The sequence below is a fragment of the Ictalurus furcatus genome, chromosome 23, assembly GCF_023375685.1.
Source record: "Ictalurus furcatus strain D&B chromosome 23, Billie_1.0, whole genome shotgun sequence".
In the NCBI taxonomy this organism is placed as follows: Eukaryota; Metazoa; Chordata; class Actinopteri; order Siluriformes; family Ictaluridae; genus Ictalurus; species Ictalurus furcatus.
In genome coordinates, this window is record NC_071277.1 from 17,932,496 (window position 1) to 17,944,144 (window position 11,649).

The following is an 11,649-nucleotide window of genomic DNA, read 5'->3' on the forward strand; positions in this document are numbered from 1 at the left end:
ACAGTAGTGCAGCTGCAAATCACAGGTTTAATATTACATGTATGTTTTGTTGAACATTTCTGGAAGAGTCTCCAGTGTTAGTGCTTTAAAACTATATGTTTTCCACCATGGGAAAGTCTTCAGGACAGATTTTTTTTTTCCTCCATTTTTTTCTTTCATTCTTCTGCTCCTCTATGTACAGTATCTACTATCAGTATATTTAAATATTTTTTATTATGCACCGCAAAAATTGGCATCTTGGCAAGTGTTATCATCCTGTTCAAAAGTTTACACCCCCCTGGCTCTTAATGTATCGTGTCGCCTTCTTGAGCGTCAGTGAACGTTTGCACCTTATGTAATAGTCGTGTACGAGTCCTTCAGTCGTCCTCGGTGTGAAAAGATGGATCTCGGCATCATATAGTCACTGGTGGAAAGGGGTCAGATATGCAGAAGATGCTGGAAAAGCAAAGAATGTGTAGGACCTGGAGGAACAGTGGGCGGTTTTACAGTTAAACAAGGGACTCATGAACAACTATCACAAACACAAAACATGAAAACAGTCAAAAAAAAATAATTTCCCTCTTATTATTATTATTATTATTATTATTTTTTTTTTAAAAAAAACAAAAAAAACCAAATGATTAACATTTAGCAGATTCTGCAAGGCGAATGTAAACGTATGACCTCAACTGTATGTGAAAAATGGCCTGGTGACCATTGAGTATTCAAGCCAAAAGGAAATAAAAATCACACAAATGCAAATTCAGGAAGAATTTCCTTAAAGTTTACTCCAAGTGACAGTTTGCATGTGCGCAAAGTGCAGAAAGTCGGAGTGTTAATGTGGCAGATGGTGCGATTTTGCAGACATGAGCCTGAAGTGTGCAAATAGCTGAGAGCAAACCTATTAGCAACTGTATATCTGTCAGAGCAGCACAGAAAACAAATGTCTGTCAGAAGAGGAGAAACCCATTAACTACATTTAAACTCATCTACAGCTCGCCGACCATCATCAGTCAGTCGTGTGGTGTCAACTGGTTTGCATGCACACTTCATTAAAAAAGCGCGAGAAAAAAGTCAAAAAGTTTGCGCGCTGATTTAAATGCAATCAGTTCTGAGGAAAGTCATCTAAAGCATCACGTCACGTGATAAACCGCAACCGATTATGTACTGTTAAGCCTTTCAGTCGTGCTCCGATGCACCTCTCGCACGTTCTCGTGCATGTTCTTTGTATGCAATCGAGCCACCATCATGACTGTTAATTCGTATTTAGTGTTTGACAGATTAGATGCAAAAGCAAGCTCGTAACATTTTTTTTTTGAACATTACTGTCAAAATGTCCACGCAGAATGTGCAGAAACATGGCAAAAAAAAAGAGAAAGCATCATCAAGTCTCTCGCAATCAAATCAGCAACACTTCAACTCCAAGCTCTCACACGTATATATACACGTAAATGATATAATGATGTTTTTGAGCAGTTGTTGTGTGCTTCAGTTGTGTTGTAATGTTCATTAGAACTTGTTGAAATTGTTACTGTGATGGGTTTTTTTGTTGTTGTTTTGTTCTTACACCATGGTCATACACAGGAAGCAAATGATTATTACATTATCACTAAAGATTCAGAAGTTCTGGTTAACTACACGAGTCAGACTTGGATCGTGGATCAGATCTTTTTTATTTGTATTGGGAATGCACATGCCTGCAGAACCTAGTGTTCAATATTCCCTCGTTTAATTTTTCAGAGAATCCATATGTTTCAGGCCCAGCTTATGGTCTCCAAATAGAAAACCCTGAAACGTCCACCTCTCTCTCTCTCTCTCTCTCTCAAAAACAATTATCTAATAACAAACAAATACCACCAGCCATAAGATTAAAACCACCTGACTAATATTGTGTAGGTCCCCCTGACCTGGACTCCACAAGACCTCTGAAGGTGTGCTGTAGTATCATATGTACTGTAAGATGTTAGCAGCAGATCCTTTATGTCCTGGGGCCTCAATGGATCAGACTTGTTTGTCCAGCACATCCCAGAGACGCTCGATCGTTCGGATTGAGATCTGGGGAATTTGGAGGCCCTGTCAACACCTTGTCATGTTCCTCAAACCGTTCCTGAGCAATTTTTGTAGTGTGACAGGGTGCATTATCCTTCTGAAAGAGCCCACTGACATTAGGGAATACTTGGTCTGCAACAATGTTTAGGTAGGTGGTACATGTATGTAACATCCACATGAATGCCAAGGCAAAGAAAGAAAGAAAGAAAGAAAGATTGTCACCACTCTTTAAATAATTCTGTATAATTCTAACCACAGTTGTATACTTTAGCATTATGTTCTGATGCGTACACCTGATTAATGATCACAGTGTAGATCATGTTTGTTTTGCAATTACGTCACTTCCCGGAAACTTGACAGAGGCTCACAAGAGTTTTACCCACAATGCCTGGATGTTTGATATAGTTTCTTTGCTCCAGTAGATGGAGCCAAAAGCCTGTATTTCTCAGGATTTACAGCATTATATTTCAGTAGAGCTTCTGCAAAAGGTCGTTTCACGACTTAAACGAGTTGTTTTTAATCAGTTCTTTGCCAGACTTTCAAATAAACAGTTGATTAGTAAACTTCAAAGATATGAATAAATTCAATACAGATTTTAATGAAATCTTAATCTTACAATATTACCAAATCTCATCTGCTTGGTCACTTAAAGTTCATACTGTACAATCCAGTAAAAATTGTCTTGAATGTCTTCAAGAACAAAGTGCTGCTAAAATATATCAATTATCAATAACACCCCACCCCATAGTTGATTATTTTCCTATAACAGCACTCCTACAAATATTTTAGTCTATATTTTATTGATTACTTATTTGATGTAATATTTAATTAGGATAATTTAAGATGTTGTGTAACAGCCTAATATTAAAATCATCAAATTTGACACATCTTTAGTGCTTTTTTTTGCTGATATATTAATGATAATGTTTTAAAAAAAAAAAAAAATATATATATATATATATATATATATATATATATATATATATATATATATATATATGCATGAAAAATAAGCATCTGGGAATGAAAAGGGAAATGACAGACCAATTTCTTTCACCACGCAGGTGCAAAAACCGTCACTGTCTTACATTTGATCATCAGAATAAAACATAAACACCCCCTTCGCACTGATCCTGGTGATTACAGGTCACGTGCTTCTGATGCCTGGTGCACGTGTGCTCTATTTCTTTCGTTCTTTTTTTTTTTTTTTTTTTTTAAATCGCCACCAAAGGTTATCATTAATTATTCAATATCGTTTAACCTATCACTGTCTCGCACGTGCGGCAAGCCCCGCCCCTCGGCGCTCTGACAATAACGGTAACTTTTATTCAAAAGGATTTTTGAACTTTGAACTTAGCATGATTAGCACGTAAAGATAACTAACTGCTAATAATTATACGAATGAAATTAACATTCTAAAAGATGTATTATTTAATAGACAATAAATATTTATTATTTATGTGCACTCAGTAGCAAAGTTGTATTTCCTTCTTCAGAGAGACATGAAGAAACAAGTGTATTTTAGCTGCCTGTTAGCATGATGCTAATGATAGCAGTCTCAGGAACAATGTTAGCATTCAGAAGTATTTATTTAATAGAGTATGTTTTTAATAGAGGTCTGTTGCTAGCTAGATGTTAGCATGGGACTAATGAAACAAAAAAAAAACAAACAAATAACTTTCAAAATTATGCATTATTTATTGAATTTAAAAAAAAAAATTTGTACTCCCTAGCATTTATTTAATTCTTTCTTCAAAGAGATTTACACATTAGCTAGTTTATTTTAGCTTCCTATAGCGAGCTAGATGTCAACATGATACTAATGATACTAAGAACAAATAAAGAATACTAACAACAAATGACAGAATTAACTATTTCTTTATTATTATTTTTTAAAAAATATCTAGCAACAAGCAGATAAAGTACGCTAGCTGTCGGTTGACGAACAAATATCAGAATTTTGATAGAACTAATTATCAAAACTATGTATTATTTATTTCATTTTTGAAAAATTAGCTTGATTGTACTTCGTAGCATAGTTTATTATTATTGTTCAATGAGACATATGGATTAGCTAGTTTACTTTAGCTTCCTGGCGCTAACTAGATGTTAACATGATACTAATGAAACTAATAACAAATCACAGAATTAACTTTCAAATGTATTTATTGCTTATTTATTTTTAACATTGTTGCATATTTGCACTAGGTGGCATAAGTTGTTCACAGTTTATTAAAAGAGAGACATGTATTAGCTAGTTTACTCTAGCTGCCTGTTTGCTAGCTAGATGTTAACAAAGTGCTAATTCCACTGTATTACTGACTCAGCATTTTATTCATGACAATATTTAACAAAAATATTGTTTCTCATCAAAACGTGATTCAGTAACTTTTACTAAATTGCATTGAAACAGGTTTATAATGACGTGTTTCAGTTATGTAGGGTGAATGTGATCAATTCACGTAGTAGTAATGTGATCCAGTTATGTTATGAATGTGCTATGAGGGGAAATGTCGCTGTCTCACAATACTAGTGATCTGGGCTCGATCCTCAGCTCTTGCAGGCTTCAATTTTATTCAGGGACAAATAGTGTTAATGTATTTCGATTCAATAACTGATGTACACGTTTGAAGTAAGTTAATTAAGTTAATTAACAATATAGCTACAGAAAATTCTAATTAGGTGTTCATCTTTGTACACAGTTAGCAGCATGCTAAATTATATATCACTTCAAAGTACATTGAAAGTACATCACTATGGGTGTTTTAGCATTGAGCATATTGTCTTCTCGTGGACACGCATGCAATTCCACAATTACTGCTCAACCGATTGACTTTTTACGTAATCGATTTTTCACTTTTAAGACGTGAAGGAATCGTTAGCATTAGCTGCTTTCCATTTCAATTTCTCACTGGTGCACCGTCCATGAAGATATTCCTTGAAACACCGACCTAAGTAACAAATATTATACTCGAAATAATCTTGATTTGCTGATGGCACCAAATTCAAAATGGCTGCTTCTGAGCTCTGCTTCATTAAAAAAATGAATGAAACAAACACTCCCAGACCAAAACGTCGTTTGATATTTGAAATCATCTTGACACTAATTTCTATACACATTTTACCCAGCATGATGGATTTTATATCACTATATCAGAACGGACAGTACGAGAATACAGTTTAGAAACCATGGTTACAAAGTTACAAAGTCCACACCAGCCGTGAAGTTTAATTCAAACAGTGCCAGACAAACTGTAATAAGTCGCAGAGCTACAACTTATGTAATGATTGGTTGAGGTTAGAAGGAAGACACTGATTTAGTTGGTTTAGTGGTTGTAGCTTCTTTTCTTTTTCTTTTTTTCCCCATCACACTCACAAATTTGGCCTAAGATTGGATAAATAATCAGCAGCATAGCTCTTGGTTATTGAAACAGAGCACTGATATAGAAACCGTCTAAGATATATTACAGTAATTATCTCCATCGGTCTGAAATGCCTTTACAGCTGTGGGTTGAACGGAGCAGAATAATAGAATCTAGTGCTGCACAAATTTCATTCTCCAATTAATTACTTTTGTAGGCTGTATTTTGCATTCGGTATCCTCTTTCTCGAATTTGGCAAGCTTCTTTTTTTTACGTTCTTTTTTGCTAATTGTAAAAAAAAAATGTATGTTGTAACAGGCCTGTTATCAGCACGAAATAAAGCAAATGAATTGCACGGGCAAAAAGAAATGAAATCATAATCCTGTCACTTACGTCTTTGGTCCGGTCGCATAATGTGTACTTTCTTAAAATAGACTTTTTAAGATTTTAACACACACACACACACACACACACACACACTTGTACAAATGCAGATATCTCAGCTCTAACTTTTTTTTAACAGTAGTTAATGAGAAAAATTACTGCAAATGCTTGAAGTAATAGTTTTAAATTTTTTTCCCCCAGGAAAATATTTCTCTTTTTTTTTTTTTTCCAACTTGTTTCCCCCCCCCCCCTTCTATCCATGCATAAATTAAAAAATCTGCTGAAATTTATTATTCATCAGAGATGTGATTAATATGCAAAATTATGCAAATTAAGATGCAATTAGGCTCCAATTCTCCAGTGGAATTTTCCATTATAATTTAATACAAAGTAACAGAGTAATTGGTGTCACGTGTAATTACGGTTACTCAAGTGTACTTCCCAGCATGCAAATGATGCACTATATGTCGCTTATCCTATGCAAATGTACCATGTGCTGCTTCCACTACTTGGAATCACCTAACAGCAGAACGCCAGGCTTTGATGGATGTATAGAGTCCCGGATTAGCACCGTTTATGTGTGTACGACTATAGGATGTGTACAAAACGCCAACTTTTCGAGAAAGTTTATACGGAAGGCCTTTTTCTCTGTGACTATTCGAAGCCTCTGAATTGACACGCAGGCTTGATTAGGGATGATTTAGGCAGTGAGAGAGCTGTCATGAGCTGTCTACGAGTGTTTGGAGATCAGCTGCTTCTTGGGAGAGTAAATTGATTTCAAATTGTTACACGGCTGGTTACAAGACCTGACGCCGAGCTCATTGACACCGACATGGGAGGTGTGACCTCTGAGCTCCACCTTCTTTGCTGTGTTTCCTCACACGTTCTCTTTCTCTCTACACTTTGTTTCTCCATGTCGAGGTGTTCTTGTCCTGCTCTCTACTTTCCCACGCTCCGTTCGTCTCTTTTCAGCCATGCTTTCTTTCTTTCTTTTCGACGCCCTCACTTTATTTCTCTATTTTCTACACTCTCGTTTTCGCTTCTTCATTCTTACTTCTCGCTTTTTTTAGCCTCTGATTTTCTGCCATTCTGCCTTTCTCTGTTGCTCTCACTAATGTGTTTTGTTTCCATTCTCTCTCATGTGTGTGCAAACAAAAGCTCCGTACACCTTTCTTTCTCTCTTTTCATCCCACTCTCCCACTCTCTATTCGTTTGCCCTCTGTTATTATCTTCCTCACTTGTTTCTTTCTTCAGCTTTCTTTTTTTTTTTTTTGACTTAGATGACAAATCTATCCTGAATTGCTTAGGGTTAGTATCATTAACCCTTTTATATAAAGTCTAGATGGACAGTGCTATGAAAGTAGAAACGGTATTCCAAGAAAAGTGCATTGCTAAAAGTTATAACTAGTATTAATATTTCATTAGCATATCACCCAGCCCTGCTATGACTCTCTCTCTCTCTCTCTTCTCTCTTTGTCTCTCTTTCATCTCGTTTGCCCTCACGCTCAATGCTACTGCTACTACTCTACTCTTCACTGCCTAATTGGTCCGTGAAGTTCTTCGAAATTCTTCCTCTCTGCTTTTCCTCCTCTAGTCCATCTCTTCCTCTCGCTCTGCTCTGAACAAAGACATCGCTCTCGCCCATCGCCGCCTCCACCTTGTGCACAACTCTCTCAAAGAACATAATCCCTGAACAAAAATCGCTACACAAAGGAAACTTGAGCTCAATCCCATAACACACAGCCACGGCAAAACAATACGCCCTCCCACCAGCGCCCATCTAGACCCCCTAATGCCCGGAAAAAACCCAACAACAACTAAAGCATATAATAGTAGCCTAGTATTAAGCGTCTATTTGTCCCCTTGTACCTCATCTCAAGCGTTTTAATATTTACTCTGACTTGACAGAAATGTATCCAGGCTTTTGGATGAGCTTTATCGTGTATTCTAACGTTTCGCCTTCACGTATTTGTCGAATATTCCTCCGGTTTGGAAATGAACTGGATTTCCTTCCTTTTCAGTCTAGCTGGCGTTCGACCATGACTCACATTCGGGCCGGACGATCACGAAGAACGTGATCGTTCGAGAGAAAGAAAGCAAACAAGGAGCAGGTAAAAGCGAAGACGAGTAACAGAAGCATCTGTTTTGTGGCATCCGCACATGTACTGTGTGATATAGGTCAAGAGATCTGCATGCATGTAGTGCGTTTCCTGTACGTGTCGCAGTTTAATAATAGCACTTCAGCTTCTGACGTGCAGCACAATACTCCTAGCTGAGCCCGAGCCAAAGCCCCTTTAGCTTGGTTCCCGAGTTTCTTTTTAGGGGTTTCGGCTCAGCAGGGTTGGCACCGGGGATGCGTGGGTGAGGAGATGTAATCTCACAACGCTCTTCTGTGTGGTCCTGCTGCAACGCTGAGGAACGGCAGCCTCCGCGTCAAGATTACATCTGCTAGGTAGATGCAATGCGGCGTCCTGAATCTAGGCCACGCTCTGATGTGTGCGAAGGGGTACAAGGAGGCATGCGCTGTGCCCTTACCCCGTTCGCAAGGTGCTTTGTGATCCGATATCACAGTTCGTATGAAAAGGAGGTGCACATCTGGCTCAGGTGTTCTTTAAGCACAGGAACATGACAGCGTGTGTGATTTTTTTTTTTCTTTTTTCTTCTTTACACTGAATGTGTTATAAAAACAGTTTTGCTTCAACAGAACCTGATCTGTATCTATATCTGTCTCAGCAGCAGGATCTAATTCATTTTAATAACAACACGGCGGAATAATTTGTCACAAGTTGCACGGAAATTACCGGGTGAAATTATTCTAATGTGCCGCATCACAGCAAAAAAAAAAAAAAAAAAGTGTTCATTTTATTAGAAATCGACTTCATTAAATCCTATAAACAGACACGTCTGAACATATGCGTTTTGGCAAGAGCTCTCCGGTTTACAGAAGAAAAGAAGAAGAAAAGAAAAAACCAGACAAAAATGAAGAAAAGACATTATTTGAAATATTTGTCGAACAGATGTGCGTCGTTGTTTTTTTCCTTCTCTTTTTGTAAATATGTCAGAACAAACAGATGCGGGCCGAGAGAGCATGCGTCACAGTAATTTGGTTCCTCTCTCTCTGCGGATTACTGAGCAGCACCAGCCGCCGCTGTGTGTCTCTGCCAGTCCTGTTTGCCATTTCTGGGCTTGTGCTGCACCTTGAAATGTATGCCAAACGCATTTCTGAGGCTGTAATTAAATTTAGTCCACCTTCACACACTTTCAGGAAGGCAGAAGCAGAAGCCGCTTTTCACAGGCCTTCAGCGCTGAAGCCAGCTACAAAAAAAACAACGAAAACAAACAAACAAAAAAAAAAACAATATTTGTTTAGTATATGTGTATTAACTCTCTTTTTCACATGTGCACAAAGAAACTTGGGCAGTTCGTGCACATTATTAGGAGTCACATGACTTCACCTTTGTGTTTACCCAACCAGCGTGCGGTCGTTAACTTCTTAATATGACGCACGTCAGAAAGAACATGCAGCGATTACTTTAAGATGATATGATAAATCAACCGGATCAAATATAACAAACCTTACGATGATAAAAAAAAAAAACCTCCCTGGAGATGATATCTGGTTTCTGTTCTGAAACGTACATTTTATCTTTAAGCCACTTTCGTTATAACTAGCAACGGCGCACAGCACTGTTTAAACACCCCCACCCCCACCCCAAAAAACCCCCCAGCCCATTGGATATTGCAGCATTATTCAAAGTGCAGTCGACCCCTGTTATTGAAACAGGAAGTAAATAATCCTTGATATAGAGCTTCCTTAAGCAACCAGTGATTGGACAGCTTTGATTGAGTTACCGTATTGATTGATTCAAAATGGCTGACACAAAAGGGGAAAAGTCTGTCCTCATTGAAGGAGCCGGTTCTTAGGTACATGACGACACTCTACATTTACAAATGCGTGCCCTTTTTTAAGCCTCGGAGATTCACAAACGTGCACACTTTTTTTTTTTTTTTGAAGCCCTTGCTGATGCTACATGTGCACGTAAAACAGGCATGGACTCGTTTGTAAGGCTTAATGTTCGAAACACCTGCGGCGAGTCAATCATAAGTGTTTCATACCTACGTAAGCCTTAGAGACTAATCAATACTCTACCTAACTGCTTTATGCCAGTTTTGCTGGCGTGTTTTTGTCACTTTTCTTAAGAGCGTTCAAATTGAAATGCCCTGAACCGTGTGTCAAAGCTGGTGCAAAAGCCCCTCCAGTAACACCATGTTTCAGCAACGTGTATTTTTTAATATTTATGAACTCGAGGTGCAAATGAAGAAGGAAAAATCGGGACATTTGTCAAATGGTGCAAAGCATTCATCTACAGCCCACGACCCCTTTTTTTTTCTTTTCTTTTTTTTTTCTTCTTCAGATCAGCACCGTGTACAAAGATGTCGTATCATTCCTGTCAAGCTTGGCTTCATATACCAGCTTGGTTCCCAGAAGACGGCTGAGGCCTAATAGCGTCTCCCACCGGTGAAGTGTCTTTGTGACGCCGCAACGTCCATTGTCTGCACACGCTGGCTATTACCGCGCTCACACGACATTCATCACTTTGTGCTCTCTTTGTGTAAGCGAGCTATAGGAATCATTAGAGGCTTAAAAACCCAGGGCACCAAAAGTGCCTCTTCTCCGAGTCGGACGCGTTCGAGGACACGTGAACGTGTCACCTTCTAGCAGGCGCTAATTTAAGTGAGCAAGACGAAAGAAACGCAATCTCTCCAAGCTGTCCTGGAAGACATACGTTATCATTCGTGAGAACCTCGAAAGTTGTCAACACAGCCTGGAAGGTTTTGTTTTGATTTGACATTTCAGGGTGTACGAAGGGCTTTCTGGGTAATTTTTTTTTGGGGGGGGGTTGATGGTTAATAAGAGGGAGACTACGCGTCAGGATCTCAATTTGGGGGGGAGCGTGTGAAATCGGTGGCACCTCTCCTGTGCGCTTGGATGAATCGGTGCCATATCTCATGATGGACTAAGGCAGGGAGTGGAGGCAGCCAGGGATGAATACGGCTTAATCTTTACACGGGCCGCATGTGCGCGCTTGATAACACGCACGCTTTCTTCCCGGCGCCGTTCTCGTCCGGCTGCCAGGTTGATGCGTTCTGAACAGCCGTGTTCCACTGCGATATTTTAGCGCTCAAGCAAAAAAAAAACCAAAAAAAACCCAACAACAACAAATAAATAAATAAAGGGAAAAAAAGAAGAAAAAAAAAGAGCAGCAGTACCAAAGGAGGGAGTTAATGCATGTTTTTGGAATGTGCTGTAATTCCTGATGCATTTCAAGAGACAGATATGGAGTCTTACAGCTGCAGACAATAACTATAAATGGATCACACCTATTATAGCATCTGATATTAGGCACGTTAACCCTTTACTGCATGGTGTTGCCATATGGCAACAATTAATTCATCTCAAATTTTTGATAGGCAATAATACAAAACAACTACTTTCCTATGTAGCTAAAAAAAGGAGACTTTAATTTTGACATAACAAAAAACAAAAAAGGCAGTACACTTGTCTGTAATCACACGGCATGGTGAAAGTCGTCATCGGCGGATCCCAAAATTTGATAGTTTTTCAATATTTAGGATTTAAAACTACTTAAATGAAACACTGTGAACACTATCTGAGATAAGTTAAGATCGAATTTTTGTCATTCAAACACGTCTATATAGTTTGTGTATTCTGTTAAACAGTAAAATGTCATTGTTGCCATACGGCAACAAGATGCGATAATGGAACTGTAGTGTGTGCGTTCATGAATTGAAGCAGTCCTGCACAGCAAAAAAGACACTAGGCGTCTCTAGCGGTATATTTACATTTACAGTA